Here is a 26,259-nt window from a genome sequence, read left to right on the forward strand (position 1 = left end):
GTTAAAGCTTCCAAAATTGGTGTGCAATATTTTCAAGGCTTTAAGACGCTGTGGTGAAAATTTGGTGAATTTTGAACAATTCCTTCATGTTTTTTCGCAATTGCAGTAATAAAGTGTGTTCAGTTTAAAATTTAAAGTGACAGTAACGGTTTTATTTTAAAACGTTTTTTGTACTTTCTGATCAAGTTTATGCCTGTTTAACATGTCTGAACTACCAGATAGACTGTGTTCTGAATGTGGGGAAGCCAGAATTCCTATTCATTTAAATAAATGTGATTTATGTGATAATGACAATGATGCCCAAGATGATTCCTCAAGTGAGGGGAGTAAGCATGGTACTGCATCATTCCCTCCTTCGTCTACACGAGTCTTGCCCACTCAGGAGGCCCCTAGTACATCTAGCGCGCCAATACTCCTTACTATGCAACAATTAACGGCTGTAATGGATAATTCTGTCAAAAACATTTTAGCCAAAATGAACCCTTGTCAGCGTAAGCGTGGCTGCTCTGTTTTAGTTACTGAAGAGCATGACGACGCTGATATTAATATCTCTGAAGGGCCCCTAACCCAATCTGAGGGGGCCAGGGAGGTTTTGTCTGAGGGAGAAATTACTGATTTAGGGAACATTTCTCAGCAGGCTGAATCTGATGTGATTACATTTAAATTTAAATTGGAACATCTCCGCATTTTGCTTAAGGAGGTATTATCCACTCTGGATGATTGTGAAAATTTAGTCATCCCAGAGAAACTATGTAAAATGGACAAGTTCCTAGAGGTGCCGGGGCTCCCAGAAGCTTTTCCTATACCCAAGCGGGTGGCGGACATTGTTAATAAAGAATGGGAAAGGCCCGGTATTCCTTTCGTCCCTCCCCCCATATTTAAAAAATTGTTTCCTATGGTCGACCCCAGAAAGGACTTATGGCAGTCAGTCCCCAAGGTCGAGGGAGCGGTTTCTACTTTAAACAAACGCACCACTATTCCAATAGAGGATAGTTGTGCTTTCAAAGATCCTATGGATAAAAAATTAGAAGGTTTGCTTAAAAAGATGTTTGTTCAGCAGGGTTACCTTCTACAACCCATTTCATGCATTGTCCCTGTCACTACTGCCGCATATTTCTGGTTTGATGAACTGCTTAAGGTGCTCGATAGTGACTCTCCTCCTTATGAGGAGATTATGGACAGAATCAATGCTCTCAAATTGGCTAATTCTTTCACTCTAGACGCCTCTTTGCAATTGGCTAAGTTAGCGGCTAAGAACTCTGGGTTTGCTATTGTGGCGCGCAGAGCGCTTTGGTTGAAATCTTGGTCGGCTGATGCGTCTTCCAAGAACAAGCTACTAAACATTCCTTTCAAGGGGAAAGCGTTGTTTGGTCCTGACTTGAAAGAGATTATCTCTGATATCACTGGGGGTAAGGGCCACGCCCTTCCTCAGGATCGGCTTTTCAAGGCAAAAAATAGACCTAATTTTCGTCCCTTTCGTAAAAACGGACCAGCCCAAGGTGCTACGTCCTCTAAGCAAGAGGGTAATACTTCTCAGGCCAAGCCAGCTTGGAGACCAATGCAAGGCTGGAACAAGGGAAAGCAGGCCAAGAAACCTGCCACTGCTACCAAGACAGCATGAAATATTGGCCCCCGATCCGGGACCGGATCTGGTGGGGGGCAGACTCTCTCTCTTCGCTCAGGCTTGGGCAAGAGATGTTCTGGATCCTTGGGCGCTAGAAATAGTCTCCCAGGGTTATCTTCTGGAATTCAAGGGACTTCCCCCAAGGGGGAGGTTCCACAGGTCTCAGTTGTCTTCAGACCACATAAAAAGACAGGCGTTCTTACATTGTGTAGAAGACCTGTTAAAAATGGGAGTGATTCATCCTGTTCCATTAAGAGAACAAGGGATGGGGTTCTACTCCAATCTGTTCATAGTTCCCAAAAAAGAGGGAACGTTCAGACCAATCCTAGATCTCAAGATCTTAAACAAATTTCTCAAGGTCCCATCGTTCAAGATGGAAACCATTCGAACTATCCTTCCTTCCATCCAGGAAGGTCAATTCATGACCACGGTGGATTTAAAGGATGCGTATCTACATATTCCTATCCACAAGGAACATCATCGGTTCCTAAGGTTTGCATTCCTGGACAAACATTACCAGTTCGTGGCGCTTCCTTTCGGATTAGCCACTGCTCCAAGGATTTTCACAAAGGTACTAGGGTCCCTTCTAGCGGTGCTAAGACCAAGGGGCATTGCAGTAGTACCTTACCTGGACGACATTCTGATTCAAGCGTCGTCCCTTCCTCAAGCAAAGGCTCACACGGACATTGTACTGGCCTTTCTCAGATCTCACGGCTGGAAAGTGAACGTGGAAAAGAGTTCTCTATCCCCGTCAACAAGGGTTCCCTTCTTGGGAACAATTATAGACTCCTTAGAAATGAGGATCTTTCTAACAGAGGCCAGAAAAACAAAGCTTCTGGACTCTTGTCGGACACTTCATTCCGTTCCTCTTCCTTCCATAGCTCAGTGCATGGAAGTGATCGGTTTGATGGTGGCGGCGATGGACATAGTTCCTTTTGCGCGCATTCATCTAAGACCATTACAACTGTGCATGCTCAGTCAGTGGAATGGGGACTATACAGACTTGTCTCCGAAGATACAAGTAAATCAGAGGACCAGAGACTCACTCCGTTGGTGGCTGTCCCTGGACAATCTGTCTCAAGGGATGATGTTCCACAGACCAGAGTGGGTCATTGTCACGACCGACGCCAGTCTGATAGGCTGGGGCGCGGTCTGGGGATCCCTGAAAGCTCAGGGTCTTTGGTCTCGGGAAGAATCTCTTCTACCGATAAATATTCTGGAACTGAGAGCGATATTCAATGCTCTCCAGGCCTGGCCCCAGCTTGCGAGGACCAGGTTCATACGGTTTCAATCAGACAACATGACGACTGTTGCGTACATCAACCATCAGGGGGGAACAAGAAGTTCCCTAGCGATGGAAGAAGTAACCAAAATTATTCTTTGGGCGGAGTCTCACTCCTGCCACCTGTCTGCTATCCACATCCCAGGAGTGGAAAATTGGGAAGCGGATTTTCTGAGTCGGCAGACATTGCATCCGGGGGAGTGGGAACTCCATCCGGAAATCTTTGCCCAAGTCACTCACCTGTGGGGCATTCCAGACATGGATCTGATGGCCTCTCGTCAGAACTTCAAAGTTCCTTGCTACGGGGCCAGATCCAGGGATCCCAAGGCGGCTCTAGTGGATGCACTAGTAGCACCTTGGACCTTCAAACTAGCTTATGTGTTCCCGCCATTTCCTCTCATCCCCAGGCTGATAGCCAGGATCAAGCAGGAGAGGGCGTCGGTGATCTTGATAGCTCCTGCGTGGCCACGCAGGACTTGGTATGCAGATCTGGTGAATATGTCATCGGCTCCACCTTGGAAGCTACCTTTGAGACGAGACCTTCTTGTTCAGGGTCCGTTCGAACATCCGAATCTGGTTTCACTCCAGCTGACTGCTTGGAGATTGAACGCTTGATTTTATCGAAGCGAGGATTCTCAGATTCTGTTATCGATACTCTTGTTCAGGCCAGAAAGCCTGTGACTAGAAAGATTTACCACAAAATTTGGAAAAAATATATCTGTTGGTGTGAATCTAAAGGATTCCCTTGGGACAAGGTTAAGATTCCTAGGATTCTATCCTTCCTTCAAGAAGGATTGGACAAAGGATTATCTGCTAGTTCCCTGAAGGGACAGATTTCTGCCTTGTCGGTATTACTTCACAAAAAGCTGGCAGCTGTGCCAGATGTTCAAGCCTTTGTTCAGGCTCTGGTTAGAATCAAGCCTGTTTACAAACCTTTGACTCCTCCTTGGAGTCTCAATTTAGTTCTTTCAGTTCTTCAGGGGGTTCCGTTTGAACCCTTACATTCCGTTGATATTAAGTTATTATCTTGGAAAGTTTTGTTTTTAGTTGCGATTTCTTCTGCTAGAAGAGTCTCAGAATTATCTGCTCTGCAGTGTTCTCCTCCTTATCTGGTGTTCCATGCAGATAAGGTGGTTTTACGTACTAAACCTGGTTTTCTTCCAAAAGTTGTTTCTAACAAAAACATTAACCAGGAGATTATCGTACCTTCTCTGTGTCCAAAACCAGTTTCAAAGAAGGAACGTTTGTTGCACAATTTGGATGTTGTTCGCGCTCTAAAATTCTATTTAGATGCTACAAAGGATTTTAGACAAACATCTTCCTTGTTTGTTGTTTATTCAGGTAAAAGGAGAGGTCAAAAAGCAACTTCTACCTCTCTCTCTCTTTGGATTAAAAGCATCATCAGATTGGCTTACGAGACTGCCGGACGGCAGCCTCCCGAAAGAATCACAGCTCATTCCACTAGGGCTGTGGCTTCCACATGGGCCTTCAAGAACGAGGCTTCTGTTGATCAGATATGTAGGGCAGCGACTTGGTCTTCACTGCACACTTTTACCAAATTTTACAAGTTTGATACTTTTGCTTCTTCTGAGGCTATTTTTGGGAGAAAGGTTTTGCAAGCCGTGGTGCCTTCCATTTAGGTGACCTGATTTGCTCCCTCCCTTCATCCGTGTCCTAAAGCTTTGGTATTGGTTCCCACAAGTAAGGATGACGCCGTGGACCGGACACACCTATGTTGGAGAAAACAGAATTTATGTTTACCTGATAAATTTCTTTCTCCAACGGTGTGTCCGGTCCACGGCCCGCCCTGGTTTTTTTAATCAGGTCTGATATTTTATTTTCTTTAACTACAGTCACCACGGTACCATATGGTTTCTCCTATGCAAATATTCCTCCTTAACGTCGGTCGAATGACTGGGGTAGGCGGGGCCTAGGAGGGATCATGTGACCAGCTTTGCTGGGCTCTTTGCCATTTCCTGTTGGGGAAGAGAATATCCCACAAGTAAGGATGACGCCGTGGACCGGACACACCGTTGGAGAAAGAAATTTATCAGGTAAACATAAATTCTGTTTTTCTGATTTTTCATCAGGATAAGGCGGTGTTGCAAACTTCTTTTAAATTTTTACCTAAGGTTGTGAATTCTAACAACATTAGTAGAGAAATTGTGGTTCCTTCATTATGTCCTAATCCTAAGAATTCTAAGGAAAGATCATTGCATTCTTTGGATGTTGTTAGAGCTTTGAAATATTATGTTGAAGCTACTAAGACTTTCCGAAAGACTTCTAGTCTATTTGTTATCTTTTCCGGTTCTAGGAAAGGTAAGAAGGCTTCTGCCATTTCTTTGGCATCTTGGTTGAAATCTTTTATTCATCATGCTTATGTCGAGTCGGGTAAAATTCCGCCTCAAAGGATTACAGCTCATTCTACTAGGTCAGTTTCTACTTCCTGGGCGTTTAGGAATGAAGCTTCGATTGATCAGATTTGCAAACCGGCAACTTGGTCTTCTTTGCATACTTTTACTAAATTCTACCATTTTGATGTGTATTCTTCTTCTGAAGCAGTTTTTGGTAGAAAAAATACTTCAGGCAGCTGTTTCAGTTTGATTCTTCTGCTTATAATTTCAGTTTTCTTCATTATAAGATTTAAACTTTATTTTGGGTGTGGATTATTTTTCAGCGGAATTGGCTGTCTTTATTTTATCCCTCCCTCTCTAGTGACTCTTGCGTGGAAGATCCACATCTTGGGTAGTCATTATCCCATACGTCACTAGCTCATGGACTCTTGCTAATTACATGAAAGAAAACACAATTTATGTAATAACTTACCTGATAAATTCATTTCTTTCATATTAGCAAGAGTCCACGAGGCCCACCCTTTTTTTGTGGTGGTTATGATTTTTTTGTATAAAGCACAATTATTCCAATTCCTTGTTTTTTATGCTTTCGCACTTTTTTCTTATCACCCCACTTCTTGGCTATTCGTTAAACTGATTTGTGGGTTTGGTGAGGGGTGTATTTATAGGCATTTTGAGGTTTGGGAAACTTTGCCCCTCCTGGTAGGAATGTATATCCCATACTTCACTAGCTCATGGACTCTTGCTAATATGAAAGAAATGAATTTATCAGGTAAGTTTTTTCAATTGACTATTTCTTGCAATTGCGGGTATTAGGTCTGCGTGTGCGTCAAATGGTAAACTTTATTGCGTCATTCTTGGCGCAAATTTTTTTTGGCGCGAAAGAATACGTTTATGACGCAGCTTCGTCATTTCCGGCGTCATACATCACGCCGAGACCTTTCACATCCGGCATCATTAGTGACGCAAGTGTGTCATTTCCGGTTATTTTTGGCACAAAAAAAAAATTTGTTTACATTACTTTGTGCGTCATACTTGGCGCCAAACTTTTTCATTATTTCAATACCCCTTGTATGTTTGCCTCTTGCTTTTTGCTATCAGAAGCCTATGCTATTGCATTTTTTCCCATTCCTGAAACTGTCATATAAGGAAATAGATAATTTTGCTTTATGTTGTTTTTTCTCTTACATTGTGCAAGATGTTCCAATCTGATCCTGTCTCAGAAGTTTCTGCTGGAACATTGCTGCCTGACATCGGTTCTACCAAAGCTAAGTGCATTTGTTGTAAAATTGTAGAAATTATTCCACTGAATGTCATTTGTAATAGTTGTCATGATAAACTTCTACATGCAGATAGTGTTTCCATCAGTAATAGTACATTGCCAGTTGCAGTTCCTTCAACTTCTAATGTGCATGATATACCTGTAAATTTTAAAGAATTTGTTTTTAATTCTATTATGAAGGCTTTGTCTGCATTTCCACCTTCTAATAAACGTAAAAGGCCATTTAAAACTTCTCATTTAGCTGATGAAATTTCAAATGACCAACAACATAATAATTTATCCTCTTCTGATGAGGATCTATCTGAGACAGAAGATCCTTCCTCAGACATTGACACTGACAAATCTACTTATTTATTTAAAATAGAGTATATGCGTTCTTTATTAAAAGAAGTGTTAATTACTTTGGATATTGAGGTAACCAGTCCTATTGACGTTCAGTCTAATAAACGTTTAAATGCTGTTTTTAAACCTCCTGTGGTTTCTGCAGGTGTTTTCCCCATTCCTGAGGCTATTTCTGATATGATTTCTAAGGAATGCAATAAGCCAGGTGGTACTTTTATTCCGTCTTCAAGGTTTAAAAAATTGTATCCTTTACAAGCAAAATCTATAGAGTTTTGGGGCTATTTCTACTCTTGCTAAACGTACCACTATTCCTATGGAAGATAGCACTTCCTTTAAGGATCCTTTAGATAGGAAGCTTGAATCTTATCTAAGGAAGGCCTATTTATATTCAGGTCATCTTCTCAGACCTGCTATTTCTTTGGCTGATGTTGCGGCTGCATCCACTTTCTGGTTGGAAAATGTAGCGCAACATGAATTGGATTCTGACATATCTAGCATTATTCGCTTACTGCAACATGCTAATCATTTTATTTGTGTTGCCATTTTTGATATTATCAAAATTGATGTTAGATCCATGTCTTTAGCTATATTAGCTAGAAAAGCTTTGTGGCTTAAGTCTTGGAATGCTGATATGACATCTAAATCTAGATTACTATCTTTCTTTCCAAGGTAATAATTTATTTGGTTCTCAATTGGATTCTATTATTTCAACTATCACTGGGGGAAAAGGAGTTTTTTTGCCTCAGGATAAAAAACCTAAGGGTAAATCTAAGGCTTCTAATCGTTTTCTTTCCTTTCGTCAGAATTAGGAACTAAAACTCCATCCTCCCCCCAAGGAATCTGCTTCCAATTGGAAGCCTTCCTCAAATTGGAATAAATCCAAGCCATTTAGGAAACCAAAGTCAGACCCTAAGTCCGCATGAAGGTGCGGTCCTTATTTCAGCTCAGCTGGTAGGGGCAGATTAAGGTTTTTCAAGGATTTTTGAATAAAATCTTTCCAAAATCATTGGATACAGAGCATTGTCTCTCAAGGGTATCGAATAGGATTCAGAGTAAGACCTCCTGTGAGAAGATTTTTTCTCTCGCGCATCCCTGTAAATCCAGTAAAAGCTCAGGTTTTCTGAAGTGTGTTTCAGACCTGGAGTCTTCAGGGGTAATCATGCCAGTTCCTCCTGAGGAACAAGGTTTGGGGTTTTATTCAAACCTATTTATTGTACCAAAGAAAGAAAATTTATTCAGACCAGTTCTGGATGTAAAAATTTTGAATCGTTATGTAAGAGTACCAACTTTCCAGATGGTGACTAAGAACTAACCTGCCTTTTTGTTCAGCGAGGACATTATATGTCCACAATAGACTTGCAGGATGCATACCTTCATATTCCGATTCATCCAGAACACTATCAGTTTCTGAGATTCTCTTTTCTAGACAAGCATTACCAATTTGTTGCTCTTCCATTTGGCCTAGCAACAGCTCCAAGAATTTTTTCAAAGGTTCTGGGTGCCCTACTATCTATAATCAGAGAACAGGGTATTGCGGTGTTGTAAGAAATCACTTGTTTATGTGACAATTCTTTACTTATCTTTAGTACTTTAGAAGTAGAACTGTGGTAATATGTTAATGTAACAAACTGGGAAATATGCTTGCTAGTAAGGAAGCATATAATCCTAATCTGTATTTATATTGCCTCAATAAGCTTCCAATATCAAAGAGTAATGAATACAGGAATGCTTTAGAGGCAGAACAAAGGATATATATTTCTCAAGACAGGAGCAGTAACTAGTTAAGGAAAATACCCTGATTAGTACTCATAGCATGTTTAATATGGCACACTGCAGGTGAGGAGTTAATATTACCATTTAGTAATGGTAGTGCTAGTAGCTTGCTGGCAGATTTATACAGTGTAACACATAGAGGAATGTCAATATTATGGCAAGCTTAAATATGGAAGTAGTGAGAGTAGCAGACTTAGAACACTACAAGTAAAAGCTTATACGGAACCTGATAACCTCATGTGTCGCTATACTTGTTGCAAGCTGAAGGCACTGTGAGTGCTTGAGATCCGGAAGGCTGTGTCAGAGCAGCTGGAAGTCTGTGCACGCTGTGAAGTTGGAACGCTGCCAGGCCTGAGCAGCGTGTGAGGAGTGAATGGCTTGCAGTGACGTCAGAGGAAGCCAGGTAGGAAGACAACAAGCAGCGCTTTTGCCAAGGTGTGCAAGTGAAGTAGTTTAAATGCAGCCGAGTACTTTTCTTTCACCAGGATACAAGCTGGAGTTGTGAGTTAATCACTTCAATAAACCAGCAAAGAGTAATTAGACAGTGCAGGCTTTATAGGCAGGAGGAGACAATGTTAAGGTGGTATAGGCTTGATATGGCAAAGTATATATTAAGGTGGAATGTGTAAGATAGGACCATGACATACTCCCCCCCCAAGGAAACATCAAAGAGGTTTCAGGGAGAAGGACGATCCGGATGCCTCCGATGAAACAAAGAGACCAACCTATCTGCAGAGAGATTTGAAGCGGGTTCCCAAGAGTCCTCCGAAGAGTCGTACCCGGACCAATGAACCAGATACTGCAGTTCACCATGCCAACGTCTAGAGTCCAGAATGGCCTGGACCTCGTACTCAGGATCCGGGGTAGGAGAACCCAGGGAAGTGGCTGATAGAGGGGTAGAAGAGTAGCAAGGCTTGATGAGGGACACATGAAATGTCGGGTGAATGCGGTAAGTGGGAGGAAGCTGTAGAGTCACCGTAACCGGGTTTGGAAGAGCAATGATAGAAAAAGGACCAACAAAAAGTTTGTTAAACTTCTTGCAAGGAGTTGGAATCCTCAGATTCTTTGCCGATAACCAGACTTTTTGTCCTACAGCGTAGGTAGGATGAGGGCGATGGCGTAGGTCATAGAACCTCTTTTGGGTGGCCTGTGCTTGCTTGATGTTATCCTGTATGGCGACGTAAGTCTGCTTGATGGAATTGACGAGATCATTCACCTGAGGACAAGGTGAGTGTGTCATAGGCAATGGATGAAATCGGGGATGGTAGCCTGAATTGATATAAAAGGGAGAAAACCCCGTAGAAGTATTGGTGGTATTATTATATGCAAACTCAGCATGTGGGAGGTACGTGGCCCAAGATTCTTGTTTGTGGGAACAGTAGCAACGTAAAAATTGCTCCAGCCACTGGTTGGTTCTCTCACACTGTCCATTGGTCTGTGGGTGGTACGATGTGGTCAAACACTGATGTATGTCTAGTGAGCTACAAAGATGTCTCCAAAATTTTGAGGTGAATTGTGAGCCTCTGTCGCTGAGTACTGTAGTGGGTATTCCATGTAAACGAATAATCTCTCTAAGAAATAACTGAGCTGATTTTTGTGCAGTGGGTAGAGTTTCGGTTGGAATGAAATGTGCCATCTTTGACATGAGATCCACAACAACAAAAATGACGGTGTAACCTTCAGATTTAGGCAAATCAACTACAAAGTCCATGGAGACAGAAGTCCACGGAAATTCGGGAATAGGGAGGTTCTGTAGTAAACCCAGAGGTGGTTGGTGTGAGGGCTTACAGGTTTGACAGGTAATGCAGAGTTTGATGTATTCTTTAACAGTGGTTCTCATAGAAGGCCACCAAAAATACCTCTGTAGAAGGTCAAGTGTCTTGTGTATACCCATATGACCTGCTAATAATGAATCATGGGCAATGGACACTGCCTGATCTCGCAGCGAGGGTGGAACATATAGCCTTGAATCCTTGTAGAGGATTCCAGCATTATCAGGGGTAAGCGTGTAAGCGGTCTTAGTAATGTCTTGTTGTTGATGTGTTTTTAGATCTGTGAGATCATTTGATAGAAGACCTACAAAAGAAGATTTTGGAATGATGGTGGATGGAAATTGAGTAGACTCAGGCCTTGAGAGGGGATAAATATGACCATGAGGTATGGTTGCACCAGGCAGCAGATCTATGGGGCAATCATAGGCCCTATGGGGAGGCAATACCTCTGCCTCTTTTTTATCGAAAACGTTTGAAAAATCAGAATATTCAACTGGTATGACAGGAGTGGATGTGATCAAAATATGTTTCCTAGGGAAGCAAGTGTTAGAACAGTAAGAGGAGGGGAAGGAGAGAGAAAGAGTGGACCAATGCAGAGTGGGTTGGTGTAAACGAAGCCAAGAGATTCCCAGTACAATAGGGTAAATAGGGGAGGATATGATATCGAAAGTAATTGTTTCAGTGTGACCAGAGGGAGTTGTGACTAACAGAGGGACAGTTTGATGTGACACCGGACCAGAAGCTAAATGTGACCCGTCAATGACTTTGAGAGGCAGTGGAATGCTTTTTAACTGAAAAGGAATTTTATTAGAATGAACCAAACGAACATCAATGAAATTGGTACAAGCGCCTGTATCAACGATGGCGTTACTGCTGATCCTGTGCTGATCCCACTGTAATTGTAAAGGTAAGGTAAAGTAAGTTGATGTAGCTGACTTTGTGTGAAGACAGTTACTATTTGATTTTGTCTTACCTCGCTTTTGCTTCAGAAGCAGGGGACAATCCTTAACCACATGCTGCGTACCAGCACAATACATACACAGATTGAGATTACGGCGTCTGGTCTTTTCTTGCATAGTGAGAGGTCCTCTCAGAAAGCTAATGTCCATAGGCTGGTCAGGGGGAGCAGTAGCAGTAGGCGGAGTCGGGAGCAAGCGGGGTGTGGGGTGGCTAGAACTACCTTTTTCCTGCCTTCGCTCTCGGAGCCTGCGATCTATAGTAGTTGTTAAAGTATAGAAATCCTCTAGGCGATCTGGTATGCCAGTTCTGGAGAGTTCGTCCTTTACTTCCTCTGACAACCCCATTCGATACTGATTCTTGAGAGAGACCTCATTCCAGAGCGAATCTCTGGCCCAAATCTTGAAACGAGTAATATACTCCTCCACTGGAGCTTTTAACTGTTTGAGTCCTCTGAGTTTAGTCTCAGCAGTAATCTGACTATAAGGATCATCATAAAGGTTGGATAAAGCCTTTAAGAAGGCATCAAAAGAATTCAGAATTGGGTCCTGGGACTCATAAAATGAGTCAGCCCAGGCCCGAGGTTCCCCTCGCAGGTATGAGAGAACAGTTAATACTTTGGATCTGTCTGTAGGATAAGTTCTCGGTTTTAAATCGAATAACAGGCAGGCGTTTCTGAACTGGCGAAAAGTGGATCTATCACCAGTAAATTTCTCAGGGTAAGAAACCTGGGGCTCAACCTGGTGGTCATTTCCAGCATTCCTATTGGCCAACACTTCTTTAAGACAGGCTTTGAGACTTTGGTTTTCCACCTGTATATCTCTAAATGCCTGAGTTAAGTTGTCCAGGCGCTGGTTTAAATTATGTAGCTGGGGGGCCACATCTGATGGCTCCATAGTTACAAATTTTTTTTTTTTTTTTTTTTTTTTTTTTTTTTTAAGGCTGGTTTATTATGTAAGAAATCACTTGTTTATGTGACAATTCTTTACTTATCTTTAGTACTTTAGAAGTAGAACTGTGGTAATATGTTAATGTAACAAACTGGGAAATATGCTTGCTAGTAAGGAAGCATATAATCCTAATCTGTATTTATATTGCCTCAATAAGCTTCCAATATCAAAGAGTAATGAATACAGGAATGCTTTAGAGGCAGAACAAAGGATATATATTTCTCAAGACAGGAGCAGTAACTAGTTAAGGAAAATACCCTGATTAGTACTCATAGCATGTTTAATATGGCACACTGCAGGTGAGGAGTTAATATTACCATTTAGTAATGGTAGTGCTAGTAGCTTGCTGGCAGATTTATACAGTGTAACACATAGAGGAATGTCAATATTATGGCAAGCTTAAATATGGAAGTAGTGAGAGTAGCAGACTTAGAACACTACAAGTAAAAGCTTATACGGAACCTGATAACCTCATGTGTCGCTATACTTGTTGCAAGCTGAAGGCACTGTGAGTGCTTGAGATCCGGAAGGCTGTGTCAGAGCAGCTGGAAGTCTGTGCACGCTGTGAAGTTGGAACGCTGCCAGGCCTGAGCAGCGTGTGAGGAGTGAATGGCTTGCAGTGACGTCAGAGGAAGCCAGGTAGGAAGACAACAAGCAGCGCTTTTGCCAAGGTGTGCAAGTGAAGTAGTTTAAATGCAGCCGAGTACTTTCTTTCACCAGGATACAAGCTGGAGTTGTGAGTTAATCACTTCAATAAACCAGCAAAGAGTAATTAGACAGTGCAGGCTTTATAGGCAGGAGGAGACAATGTTAAGGTGGTATAGGCTTGATATGGCAAAGTATATATTAAGGTGGAATGTGTAAGATAGGACCATGACAGGTGTTTCCTTATTTGGGCGATATCTTGGTACTAGCTCAGTCTTTACGTACTGCAGAATCTCACACGAATCAAGTAGTGTTGTTTCTTCGGAAACATGGTTGGAGGATCAATTTACCAAAAAGTTTCTTGATTCCTCAGACAAGGGTCACCTTTTTAGGCTTCCAGATAGATTCAGTGTCCATAAAATTGGTCGCAGCATGCCGGCACCTTCAGTCTCAGTCATTCCCTTCAGTGGCTATGTGCATGGAAGTTTTAGGTCTCATGACTGCAGCATCGGATGCGATCCCCTTTGCTTGTTTTCACATGAGACCTCTACAGCTTTGTATGCTGAGTCAGTGGTGCAGGGATTATACAAAGATATCACAATTAATATCCTTGAATCCCAATGTACGACACTCTCTGACATGGTGGATAGATAACCATCGTTTGGTTCAAGGGGCTTCTTTTGTTCGGCCAACCTGGACTGTGATCTCAACAGATGCTAGTCTTTCAGGTTGGTGAGCTGTTTAGGGATCTCTGACAGCACAAGGGGTTTGGAAATCTCAAGAGGCGAGATTACCAATAAATATTTTAGAACTCCGTGCAATTCTCAGGGCTCTTCAGTTCTGGCCTCTGCTAAAGAGAGATCCGTTCATTTGTTTTCAGACAGACAATATCACAACTGTGGCTTATGTCAATCATCAGGGTGGGACTCACAGTCCCCAAGCTATGAAAGAAGTATCTCGGATACTTGCTTGGGCGGAATTCAGCTCCTGTCTAATCTCTGCGGTGCATATCCCAGGTGTAGACAATTGGGAGGCGGATTATCTCAGCCGCCAGACTTTACATCCAGGGGAGTGGTCTCTCCATCCAGATGTGTTTTCTCAGATTGTTTAAATGTGGGGTCTTCCAGAGATAGATCTCATGGCCTCTCATCTAAACAAGAAACTTCCCAGATATCTATCCAGGTCCAGTGATGTTCAGGCGGAAGCAGTGGATGCTTTGACACTTCCTTGGTGTTATCATCCTGCTTACATCTTCCCGCCTCTAGTTCTCCGTCCAAGAGTGATCTCCAAAATCATTATGGAACAGTCTTTTTTTGTGTTGCTGGTGGCTCCAGCATGGCCATACAGGTTTTGGTATGCCGATCTGGTTCGGATGTCCAGTTGCCCGCCTTGGTCACTTCAGTTACGGCCGGACCTACTATCTCAACGTCCGTTTTTCCATCAGGATCTCAAATCAGTAAATTTGAAGGTATGGAAATTGAACGCTTAGTTCTAAGTCATAGAGGTTTCTCTGACTCAGTGATTAATACTATGTTACAAGCTCGTAAATCTGTTTCTAGAAAGATTTATTATAGAGTTTGGAAGACTTACATTTCATGGTGTTCTTCTCATAAATTCGCCTGGCATTCTTTTAGAATTCCTAGAATTTTACAGTTTCTTCAGGATGGTTTTTATAAGAGTTTGTCTGCAAGTTCCTTGAAAGGACAAATCTCTGTACTTTGTTTTATTTCACAGAAAGATTGCTATACTTCCTGCTATACACTGTTTTGTACAAGCTTTAATTCTGTCATTAAGTCAATTTCTCCTCCTTGGAGTCTTAATTTGGTTCTGAAGGCTTTACAGGCTCCTCCATTTGAACCTATGCATTCTTTGGACATTAAATTACTTTCTTGGAAAGTGTTGTTTCTTTTGGCCATCTCTTCTGCTAGAAGAGTTTGAGTTATCTGCTCTTTCTTGTGAGTCTCCTTTTCTGATTTTTCATCAGGATAAGGCAGTTTTGCGGACTTCTTTTCAATTTTTACCTAAAGTTGTGAATTTTTCTTTTTTTTTTTTTTTTTTTTTTTAAAGGCTTTTATTGCAAATACAAATCATACAAGCATGACAAAAATTCGAACAAAAAGTTTGCCTTGCACGGCTGTCGTATATTCCTTATTAATTTTATCATCCACAAGACAAGACTGTTCATAGATTCCATATTGCAATTTTACACAAAAAGAAAAAAAACGGAAAGAAAAAACACAACCATTAATTCTTCCTAATAGTTTCAGACAGTCTGTCTTTGTACTCATCACTAAATTATATACACATAGCCCAAACAAATCAACACGCCATGCCTAATGATTCCATAACCCTTATTATAATGTAAATAAAAAGGAGGATAGAAAGAAAGAGAAAAAAAAAAAGGTAAAAAGGACATTGGAAATAAAAATAAAATATTCATGCCCCTCCACTCCTCCGCCCCTCTCCGCCACCGATAGTCCGAAGACCTTTTAGATACAGTTGGGAAATTCGTTTCTTGCAATCGCGTTGTTCAATGTTTCTGATTCTCTAAAAGGATATATTAGTTGTATCTGTTCTACCGCAGAGAATGCCTGGATAAATTTCTTCTATTTGCTCAAGAAGCGTTTAATCTGTGTTTCGGAATTAACTGTCGTATCGATTTGTTCCACTATCAATTGTCCCTTAATTTTATTGATACACTCACTCAAGTTAGGGGCTTTCTTGGACTTCCAATGTTTCAAAATTAATGACCTTCCTATTAGTATTGCTGTGTTTACAAATTTGAGATTGATCTGTAGTTTGGGGGTTTGAAACATGAAGATAATATCCTCTTTATCTAGTTTGATATTTTTTCCATTAATCTTATTCAGCCAATAGTTCAATTTACTCCAAAATTTTTGAATCTTTGGACAAGACCATAGACAATGTGTTAGATCTGCTAATGGGAGGCTACATTTAAAACTTTTGTTTACTAAATTTTTGTCCCATTTTGCCTTTGCAGCTGGGGTAATATATACCTTATTTATAACTTTCATATGGGACTCTCTCCATCCCATGGATAAATTTGCTTTGTCTACTAGAGTAAAACTCTTCTGTAATCTCTCTATTGGCTGCTGCCAGCTTGCTGCATGAGCCCCTATTCTTATTTCCTTAAACTTTTTAATTGTTTTGTACGAAAAAGAAGTAGAATAGTTTCCTTGACTATACACATTTAATATATTCATTCTTTAGCCTAAATTATCTTGTATAGATTCTTTATTAAAGGTTTCTAAAAAGTGTCGTACTTGTAGGAACGCAAAATATTCTTTATTTGATATTTCAAACTCTCTTCTTAGGTCTTGAAACGTTCTACAACCCTTAGTTTCTTTATCCCATAATTGTTGTACAAAAATTAAATCCTTCCTTTTCCATCTGTGAAATATTTTCGACTCTATTGCTGGAGTAAAATTGTGATTCCCTATAATTGTCAAATACTTAGAATAATCGGGACTAGCTCTTAATAATTTAAAGAGTTTATGCCATGCAGTGATTATATTCTTAATGGTGGATAGATTTTTTACTTTATCTGGTAAATTTCCCTCTGTAGTGTAATAATGCTTTTAGTCCATATGGGGCCACTAGATATTCTTCTATTTCCTTTGTGGTAAAATAATTTTCCTCTGTTAGCCACTCTAGGGCAAATTTACCCATACATATTAGATTATATAGTTCTATATCTGGTAAGGCCAAGCCTCCACCTGTTTTAAATAGTGTCAAATTATGTAGTGCAATTGCCTTGCGTTTCTCACCCCATAAAAACTTTAAACAATCTTGTTTAAATGAAGACAAATCCTTACGATTGATAAATATAGGCAGATTTTGTAATAGATATAACATTTTGGGAAATTGAACCATTTTAATTAAGTTAATTTTACCTGACAGTCAGTGGAAAATTAGACCAACTGGCCAGCTCGTTAGACATTTTTGTCCATATTTGGGGATAGTTTAGTGAATACCATTTCTCAGGATCTCTAGCCAATACAATACCTAGATACTTTAACTTTCCGTTTGCATTTTTAAATGGAGAATTTTTATAGCTATCTTTTTTTTTTCTTTAGCCACAGGATCTCTCATTTATTGATATTAACTTTATATCCTGCAAACGTTCCAAACTTTTCCAAAATTTGAATTAATAAAAGAATATTTCTCCAACATAGGTGTGTCCGGTCCACGGCGTCATCCTTACTTGTGGGATATTCTCTTCCCCAACAGGAAATGGCAAAGAGCCCAGCAAAGCTGGTCACATGATCCCTCCTAGGCTCCGCCTACCCCAGTCATTCTCTTTGCCGTTGTACAGGCAACATCTCCACGGAGATGGCTTAGAGTTTTTTAGTGTTTAACTGTAGTTTTTATTATTCAATCAAGAGTTTGTTATTTTAAAATAGTGCTGGTATGTACTATTTACTCAGAAACAGAAAAGAGATGAAGATTTCTGTTTGTATGAGGAAAATGATTTTAGCACCGTAACTAAAATCCATGGCTGTTCCACACAGGACTGTTGAGAGCAATTAACTTCAGTTGGGGGAACAGTATGCAGTCTCTTACTGCTTGAGGTATGACACATTCTAACAAGACGATGTAATGCTGGAAGCTGTCATTTTCCCTATGGGATCCGGTAAGCCATGTTTATTAAGATAGTAAATAAGGGCTTCACAAGGGCTTATTAAGACTGTAGACTTTTTCTGGGCTAAATCGATTCATTAACACATATTTAGCCTTGAGGAATCATTTATTCTGGGTATTTTGATATGATTATATCGGCAGGCACTGTTTTAGACATCTTATTCTTTAGGAGCTTTCCCTAATCATAGTCAGAGCCTCATTTTCGCGCCGGTATGGCGCACTTGTTTTTGAGGACAGCATGGCATGCAGCTGCATGTGTGTGGAGCTCTGATACATAGAAAAGTCTTTCTGGAGGCATCATTTGGTATTGTATTCCCCTTTGGGCTTGGTTGGGTCTCAGCAAGGCAGATTCCAGGGACTGTAAAGGGGTTAAATATAAAAACGGCTCCGGTTCCGTTATTTTAAGGGTTAAAGCTTCCAAATTTGGTGTGCAATACTTTTAAGGCTTTAAGAGACTGTGGTGAAATTTTGGTGAATTTTGAACAATTCCTTCATACTTTTTCGCAATTGCAGTAATAAAGTGTGTTTAGTTTAAAATTTAAAGTGACAGTAACGGTTTTATTTTAAAACGTTTTTTGTGCTTTGTTATCAAGTTTATGCCTGCTTAACATGTCTGAACTACCAGATAGATTGTGTTCTGACTGTGGGGAAACCAAGGTTCCTTCTCATTTAACTATATGTATTTTATGTCATAAAATTTTTTTAGTAAAAATGATGCCCAAGATGATTCCTCAAGTGAGGGGAGTAAGCATGGTACTGCATCATCCCCTCCTTCGTCTACACCAGTCTTGCCCATACAGGAGGCCCCTAGTACATCTAGTGCGCCAATACTCCTTACTATGCAACATTTTACGGCTGTAATGGATAATTCTATCAAAAACATTTTAGCCAATATGCCCACTTATCAGCGAAAGCGCGACTGCTCTGTTTTAGAAAATTCTGTAGAGCATGAGAACGCTGATGATATGGTTTCTGAAGGGCCCCTACACCAGTCTGAGGGGGCCAGGGAGGTTTTGTCTGAGGGAGAAATTTCAGATTCAGGAAACATTTCTCAACAAGCTGAACCTGATGTGATTACTTTTAAATTTAAGTTGGAACATCTCCGCGCTCTGCTTAAGGAGGTGTTATCCAATTTGGATGATTGTGATTATCTGGTCATTCCAGAACCACTATGTAAAATGGAAAAGTTCTTAGAGGCCCCGGGGCCCCCCGAAGCTTTTCCTATATCCAAGCGGGTGGCGTACATTGTTAGTAAAGAATGGGACAGGCCCGGTATACCTTTAGTACCTCCCCCCATATTTATAAAATTGTTTTCCTATAGTCGACCCCAGAAAGGACTGATGGCAGACAGTCCCCAAGGTCGAGGGGGCGGTTTCTACTCTACACAAGCGCGCCACTATACCCATAGAAGATAGTTGTGCTTTCCAAGATCCTATGGATAAAAAATTAGAAGGTCTGCTAAAGATGTTTGTTCAGCAAGGTTCCCTTCTACAACCAATTGCATGCATTGTCCCTGTCACTGCAGCCGCGTGTTTCTAGTTTGATGAGCTAGGAAAGGCGATTATTAGTAATTCTTCTTCTTATGAGGAGATTATGGACAGAATTCGTGCTCTTAAATTGGCTAATTCTTTCACCCTAGACGCCACCTTGCAATTGGCTAGGTTAGCGGCAAAAAAATTCTGGGTTTGCTATTGTGGCGCAGAGCGCTTTGGTTAAAATCTTGGGCAGCGGATGCGTCTTCCAAGAACAAATTGCTTGACATTCCTTTCAAGGGGAAAACACTCTTTGGCCCTGACTTGAAAGAGATTATCTCTGATATCACTGGGGGCAAGGGCCACGCCCTTCCTCAGGATAGGTCTTTTCAAGACCAAAAATAAACCTAAGTTTCGTCCCTTTCGCAGAAACGGATCAGCCCCAAGGGCTACGTCCTCTAAGCAGGAAGGTAATACTTCTCAAGCCAATCCAGCCTGGAGACCTATGCAAGGCTGGAACAAAGGAAAGCAGGCCAGGAAACCTGCCACTGCTACCAAGACAGCATGAAATGCGGGCCCCCGATCCGGGACCGGATCTGGTGGGGGGGCAGACTCTCTCTCTTCGCTCAGGCCTGGGCAAGAGATGTTCTGGATCCTTGGGCGCTAGAAATAGTCTCCCAAGGTTATTCTCTGGAGTTCAAGGGGCTTCCTCCAAGGGGGAGGTTCCACAGGTCTCAGTTGTCTTCAGACCACATAAGAAGACAGGCATTCTTACATTGGGTAGAAGACCTGCTAAAAATGGGAGTGATTCATCCTGTTCCATTAGGAGAACAAGGGATGGGGTTCTACTCCAATCTGTTCATAGTTCCCAAAAAAGAGGGAACGTTCAGACCAATCTTAGATCTCAAGATCTTGAACAAGTTCTCAAGGTTCCATCGTTCAAGATGGAAACCATTCGAACACTTCTTCCTTCCATCCAGGAAGGTCAATTCATGACCAAGGTGAATTTCAAGGATGCGTATCTACATATCCTATCCACAAGGAACATCATCGGTTCCTAAGGTTTGCATTCCTGGACAAGCATTTCCAGTTCGTGGCGTTTTCTTTCGGATTAGCCACTGCTCCTAGGATTTTCTCATAGGTACTAGGGTCCCTTCTGGCGGTGCTAAGACCAAGGGGCATTGCTGTAGTACCTTACTTGGACGACATTCTGATTCGAGCGTCGTCCCTTCCTCAAGTAAAGGCTCACACGGACATTGTCCTGGCCTTTCTCAGATCTCACGGATGGAAAGTGAACGTGGAAAAGAGTTCTCTATCTCCGTCAACGAGGGTTCCCTTCTTGGGAACTATAATAGACTCCTTAGAAATGAGGATTTTTCTGACAGAAGCCAGAAAAACAAAACTTCTAGACTCTTGTCGGATACTTCATTCCGTTCCTCTTCCTTCCATAGCGCAGTGCATGGAAGTGATAGGTTTGATGGTAGCGGCAATGGACATAGTTCCTTTTGTGCGCATTCATCTAAGACCATTACAACTGTTTATGCTCAGTCAGTGGAATGGGGACTATTCAGACTTGTCTCCAAAGATACAAGTAAATCAGAGGACCAGAGACTCATTCCGTTGGGGGCTGTCCCTGGACAACCGGTCACAAGGGATGACCTTCCGCAGACCAGAGTGGGTCATTGTCACGACCGACGCCAGTCTGATGGGCTGGGGCGCGGTCTGGGGATCCCTGAAAGCTCAGGGTCTTTGGTCTCGGGTAGAATCTCTTCTACCGATAAATATTCTGGAACTGAGAGCGATATTCAATGCTCTCAAAGCTTGGCCTCAGCTAGCGAGGGCCAAGTTCATACATCAACCATCAGGGGGGAACAAGGAGTTCCCTAGCGATGGAAGAAGTGACCAAAATCATTCTATGGGCGGAGTCTCACTCCTGCCACCTGTCTGCTATCCACATCCCAGGAGTGGAAAATTGGGAAGCGGATTTTCTGAGTCGTCAGACATTGCATCCGGGGGAGTGGGAACTCCATCCGGAAATCTTTGCCCAAGTCACTCAACCGTGGGGCATTCCAGACATGGATCTGATGGCCTCTCGTCAGAACTTCAGAGTTCCTTACTACGGGTACAGATCCAGGGATCCCAAGGCGGCTCTAGTGGATGCACTGGTAGCACCTTGGACCTTCAAACTAGCTTATGTGTTCCCGCCGTTTCCTCTCATCCCCAGGCTGGTAGCCAGGATCAATCAGGAGAGGGCGTCGGTGATTTTGATAGCTCCTGCGTGGCCACGCAGGACTTGGTATGCAGATCTGGTGAATATGTCATCGGCTCCACCATGGAAGCTACCTTTGAGAGACCTTCTTGTTCTAGGTCCGTTCGACCCACTCCAGCTGACTGCTTGGAGATTGAACGCTTGATCTTATCAAAGCGAGGGTTCTCAGATTCTGTTATTAATACTCTTGTTCAGGCCTGAAAGCCTGTAACCAGAAAAATTACCACATAATTTGGTATATCTGTTGGTGTGAATCTGCAGGATTCCCTTGGGACAAGGTTAAGATTCCTAAGAGTCTATCCTTCCTTCGAGAAGGATTGGAAAAAGGATTATCTGCAAGTTCCTTGATGGGACAGATTTCTGCCTTGTCGGTGTTACTTCACAAAAAGCTGGCAGCTGTGCCAGATTTTCTAGCCTTTGTTCAGGCTCTGGTTAGAATCAAGCCTGTTTACAAAATTTTGACTCCTCCTTGGAGTCTCAACCTAGTTCTTTCAGTTCTTCAGGGGGTTCCGTTTGAACCCTTACATTCCGTTGATATTAAGTTATTATTTTGGAAGGTTTTGTTTTTGGTTGCAATTTCTTCTGCTAGAAGAGTTTCAGAATTATCTGCTCTGCAGTGTTCTTCTCCTTATCTGGTGTTCCATGCAGATAAGGTGGTTTTGCGTACTAAACCTGGTTTTCGTCCAAAAGTTGTTTCTAACAAAAACATTAACCAGGAGATAGTTGTGCCTTCTTTGTGTCCTAATCCAGTTTCAAAGAAGGAACGTTTGTTGCACAACTTGGATGTAGTTCGTGCTCTCAAATTTTACTTAGCAGCTACTAAGGATTTCAGACAAACTTTGTCTTTGTTTGTTGTTTATTCTGGTAAACGGAGAGGTCAAAAAGCAACTTCTACCTCTCTCTCCTTCTGGATTAAAAGCATTATCCGATTGGCTTATGAGACTGCCGGACGGCAGCCTCCTGAAAGAATCACAGCTCACTCCACTAGGGCTGTGGCTTCCACATGGGCCTTCAAGAACGAGGCTTCTGTTGATCAGATATGTAAGGCAGCGACTTGGTCTTCACTGCACACTTTTTCTAAATTTTACAAATTTGATTCTTTTGCTTCTTCTGAGGCTATTTTTGGGAGAAAGGTTTTGCAAGCCGTGGTGCCTTCCGTTTAGGTGACCTGATTTGCTCCCTCCCTTCATCCGTGTCCTAAAGCTTTGGTATTGGTTCCCACAAGTAAGGATGACGCCGTGGACCGGACACACCTATGTTGGAGAAAACAGAATTTATGTTTACCTGATAAATTGCTTTCTCCAACGGTGTGTCCGGTCCACGGCCCGCCCTGGTTTTTTTAATCAGGTCTGATAATTTATTTTCTTTAACTACAGTCACCACGGTAACATATGGTTTCTCCTATGCAAATATTCCTCCTTAACGTCGGTCGAATGACTGGGGTAGGCGGAGCCTAGGAGGGATCATGTGACCAGCTTTGCTGGGCTCTTTGCCATTTCCTGTTGGGGAAGAGAATATCCCACAAGTAAGGATGACGCCGTGGACCGGACACACCGTTGGAGAAAGCAATTTATCAGGTAAACATAAATTCTGTTTTCTTTGAGTGTCTTTTAAAAAGACCAGTAAGTCGTCTGCATATAGTAAAAGTGTCATTCTTCTTTTCCCTATCCAAATACCTTCTAGTTCTTTCCTTAGATAGACAGCTAATGGTTCAATAGCTAAATTGAACAGGTAGGGGGAGAGTGGGCACCCTTGTCTAGTTCCTTTCTGGAGTGTAAAATGTTGTGAAATACAACCATTTGTCAGAATATTGGCTTGTGGTTCTTTATAAATCATTTGTACCAATCTGAGGAAGGAGCCTGTGATTCCAAATTTTATAATTGTTGTGAATAAATGATCCCACGTGATCATATCAAAAGCTTTTTCAGCATCGATAGATATAATGGCCATATCTGCTTGTTTTCCAATTTCCCTTTTTTTAGCCTGGTTACAATAATAATCTATTATCAATTGCAATTTCCTCAGATTAGTCGTAGAACTTCTATTTGGCATAGAACCAACTTGGGACCATCACTTTCTTTAGTCTTTGGGAAATCACGTTCATTAATAGTTTATAGTCGTTATTTAGTAATGAGATGGGTCTATATGAACCCATCTCTTCTGGATTCTTATCCTTTTTCAAAACTAACAAGATTGTTGATGTTGTAAAATATTTAGACTTTTATTCTTTATGTATAATGTGTTAAAACGAGCTTCCAATGTAGGAGTTATTTCCTCCTTCAATATTTTATAAAGTTCTATCGGGATCTGGTCAGGCCCGGGGCTTTATTGGCAGCCGTATTATCAATTGCTTTCTTTATCTCTTACAGTTTTATAGGTTTATTCAACTCGTCCAGATCTTCTCTATCTATCTTTGGTACTCTAATCTTATCCCAAAAATCTGCTTTTGTTTCCCAGTTGATCTTATCTTTTGTATAAAGTTTTTGAAAATATTCATATAGACACTCATTTATTTCTTTAGTATTTGTCAATCTCTCCGTGCCTTTTCTAATATCCTCTATGGCACGCTTCTTCTTTTTAACCTTACTTAACTAGATTTGCTAAAAAATTACCGGCTCTTCCATTATGCCTGTAACAAAAAGCCCTTGTTCTAAGATCTTCCTGTCTTAATTTTTGCATTAGGAAAGTTTCTCTCCCTTGTTTGGCCCTTATATAATTATCCCAGCATATCCCTGATCTGTCGCTTAAAAAAGCATTATAACAATTGCGTACTTGCCACGCTAGTTGCATATCTTTCTGAAGTGCTAATCATTTATTTCTGACTAAATAAGCTTTGATTTCCCCTCTAATAAATGCTTTAAAAGCCTCCCAAAAGACTTCATGTTTGTTTTCATATTCCTTATTAAAGTAAGCGTAATCATGCCATTTGTTCTTTAACCACTCCTTGAATTGCACATTGGAGCAGAGATAAGTAGGAAAAAAGAACTTTGATGGGTCTCTTTTGACCCTTTTAAACTTAAAATTTAACAAAATAATCGCATGGTCAGATATAACCACCTCTTTAATATCCGCGACTATTTCTACACCTAGCAAGTTTTCTGAGATCAGGAAAGCATCTATCCTAGACATTGTTTTATGTCTGTGGGATATGCATGAAAAATGTCTTGCATCTGGGTTCTGTATTCTCCAGATATCTTTGAGCCTTAAATTATTACAAAAATTCTTAAGTAACTTTGTTTCTGCTCGGCTATTTCTATTCAGAGAAGGTTTTAACCTATCTAGTGTAGGATACCTCACCATATTTAGATCGGCTTTCAGAATTATATTTTCCACACCATAATTCAATATTCTGACTTGCATCTTGTTCCAGAAAACTTTATCTAGGTTATTAGGACCATATATATTACATAAAATCAAGGTTCTTTCCTGTACTTCTATATGTAAAATTATAAATCTTCCTTCTATGTCTATCTCTTTTGCCATAATTCTATAGTCTAATTTCTCCTACATTGGTGTGTCCGGTCCACGGCTTCATCCTTACTTGTGGGATATTCTCTTCCCCTACAGGAAATGGCAAAGAGAGCACACAGCAAGAGTTGTCCATATAGCCCCCCCTCTGGCTCCGCCCCCCAGTCATTCTCTTTGCCGCTCTGAACAAGTAGCATCTCCACAGGGATGGTAAAGAGTATGTGGTGTTAGTTGTAGTTTTATTTATTCTATCAAGAGTTTGTTATTTTAAAATAGTGCCGGTTTGTACTATTTACTCTACAACAGAAAGTGATGAAGATTTCTGTTAAGAGGAGTATGATTTTAGCACCAGTAACTAATAATCCATTGCTGTTCCCACGCAGGACTGTTGAAACCAGAAAACTTCAGTTGGGGGGAACAGTTTGCAGACTTTTCTGCTCCAGGTATGACCAGTCTCTTTTCTAACAAGACATAGTAATGCTAGAAGACTGTCAGTTTTCCCTTATGGGATCGGTAAGCCATTTTCTTAGACTCATAACAGAATTAAGGCTTATAAAATGGGCTCTATGCTGGTTGACACTATTGTGGGCTAAATCGATTGGTTTATATGATATTTATATGACGGTTTGCTCATTTAAGGGTTTAGAGACTTGAAATTTGGTGTGCAATACTTTCAAAGCATTAAGACACTGGGGTGTAAATTTTGTAAAGAGCGGATATTTCCTTCATAGTTTTTCAAACATTCAGAAATAAAGTGTGCTCTTTTTATTATTTAAAGAGACAGTAACGGTTTTGCTTAAAAACGTTTTTATTGCATTAATAGCCTGCCTAATTCTGTCGAACATGTCTGTACCTTCAGATAGCATATGTTCTGTGTGTATGGAGGCCAAGGTGATTCCCCCTTTAAATGTATGTGCAAATTGTGCCATGGCGTCCAAACAAAGTAAGGACAGTACTGTCACATTTAATAAGGTTGCCCAAGATGATTCTTCAAATGAAGCTAGTGGGGATAGCTCATCATCCTCTCCTTCTGTGTCAACACCAGTTTTGCCCGCGCAGGCGATACCTAGTACATCTAGCGCGCCAATGCTTGTTACTATGCAGCAATTAACTGCAGTAATGGATAATTCTATAGCAAATCTTTTATCCAAACTGCCAGCATTTCCCAGAAAGCGTGATTGCTCAGTTTTAAATACAAAGGATGAGCAAGTTGGCGCTGACGATAATTTATCTGTTATACCTTCACATCAATCTGAATCGGCAGTGAGGGAGGGTCTGTCTGAGGGAGAAATTTCTGATTCAGGAAAAGTTTCTCAGCAGGCAGAACCTGATATCGTGGCATTTAAATTTAAGTTAGAACACCTCCGCGCCCTGCTTAAGGAGGTGCTAACTACTCTCGATGATTGT

This window comes from Bombina bombina, chromosome 2, assembly GCF_027579735.1.
Source record: "Bombina bombina isolate aBomBom1 chromosome 2, aBomBom1.pri, whole genome shotgun sequence".
Classification (NCBI taxonomy): Eukaryota; Metazoa; Chordata; class Amphibia; order Anura; family Bombinatoridae; genus Bombina; species Bombina bombina.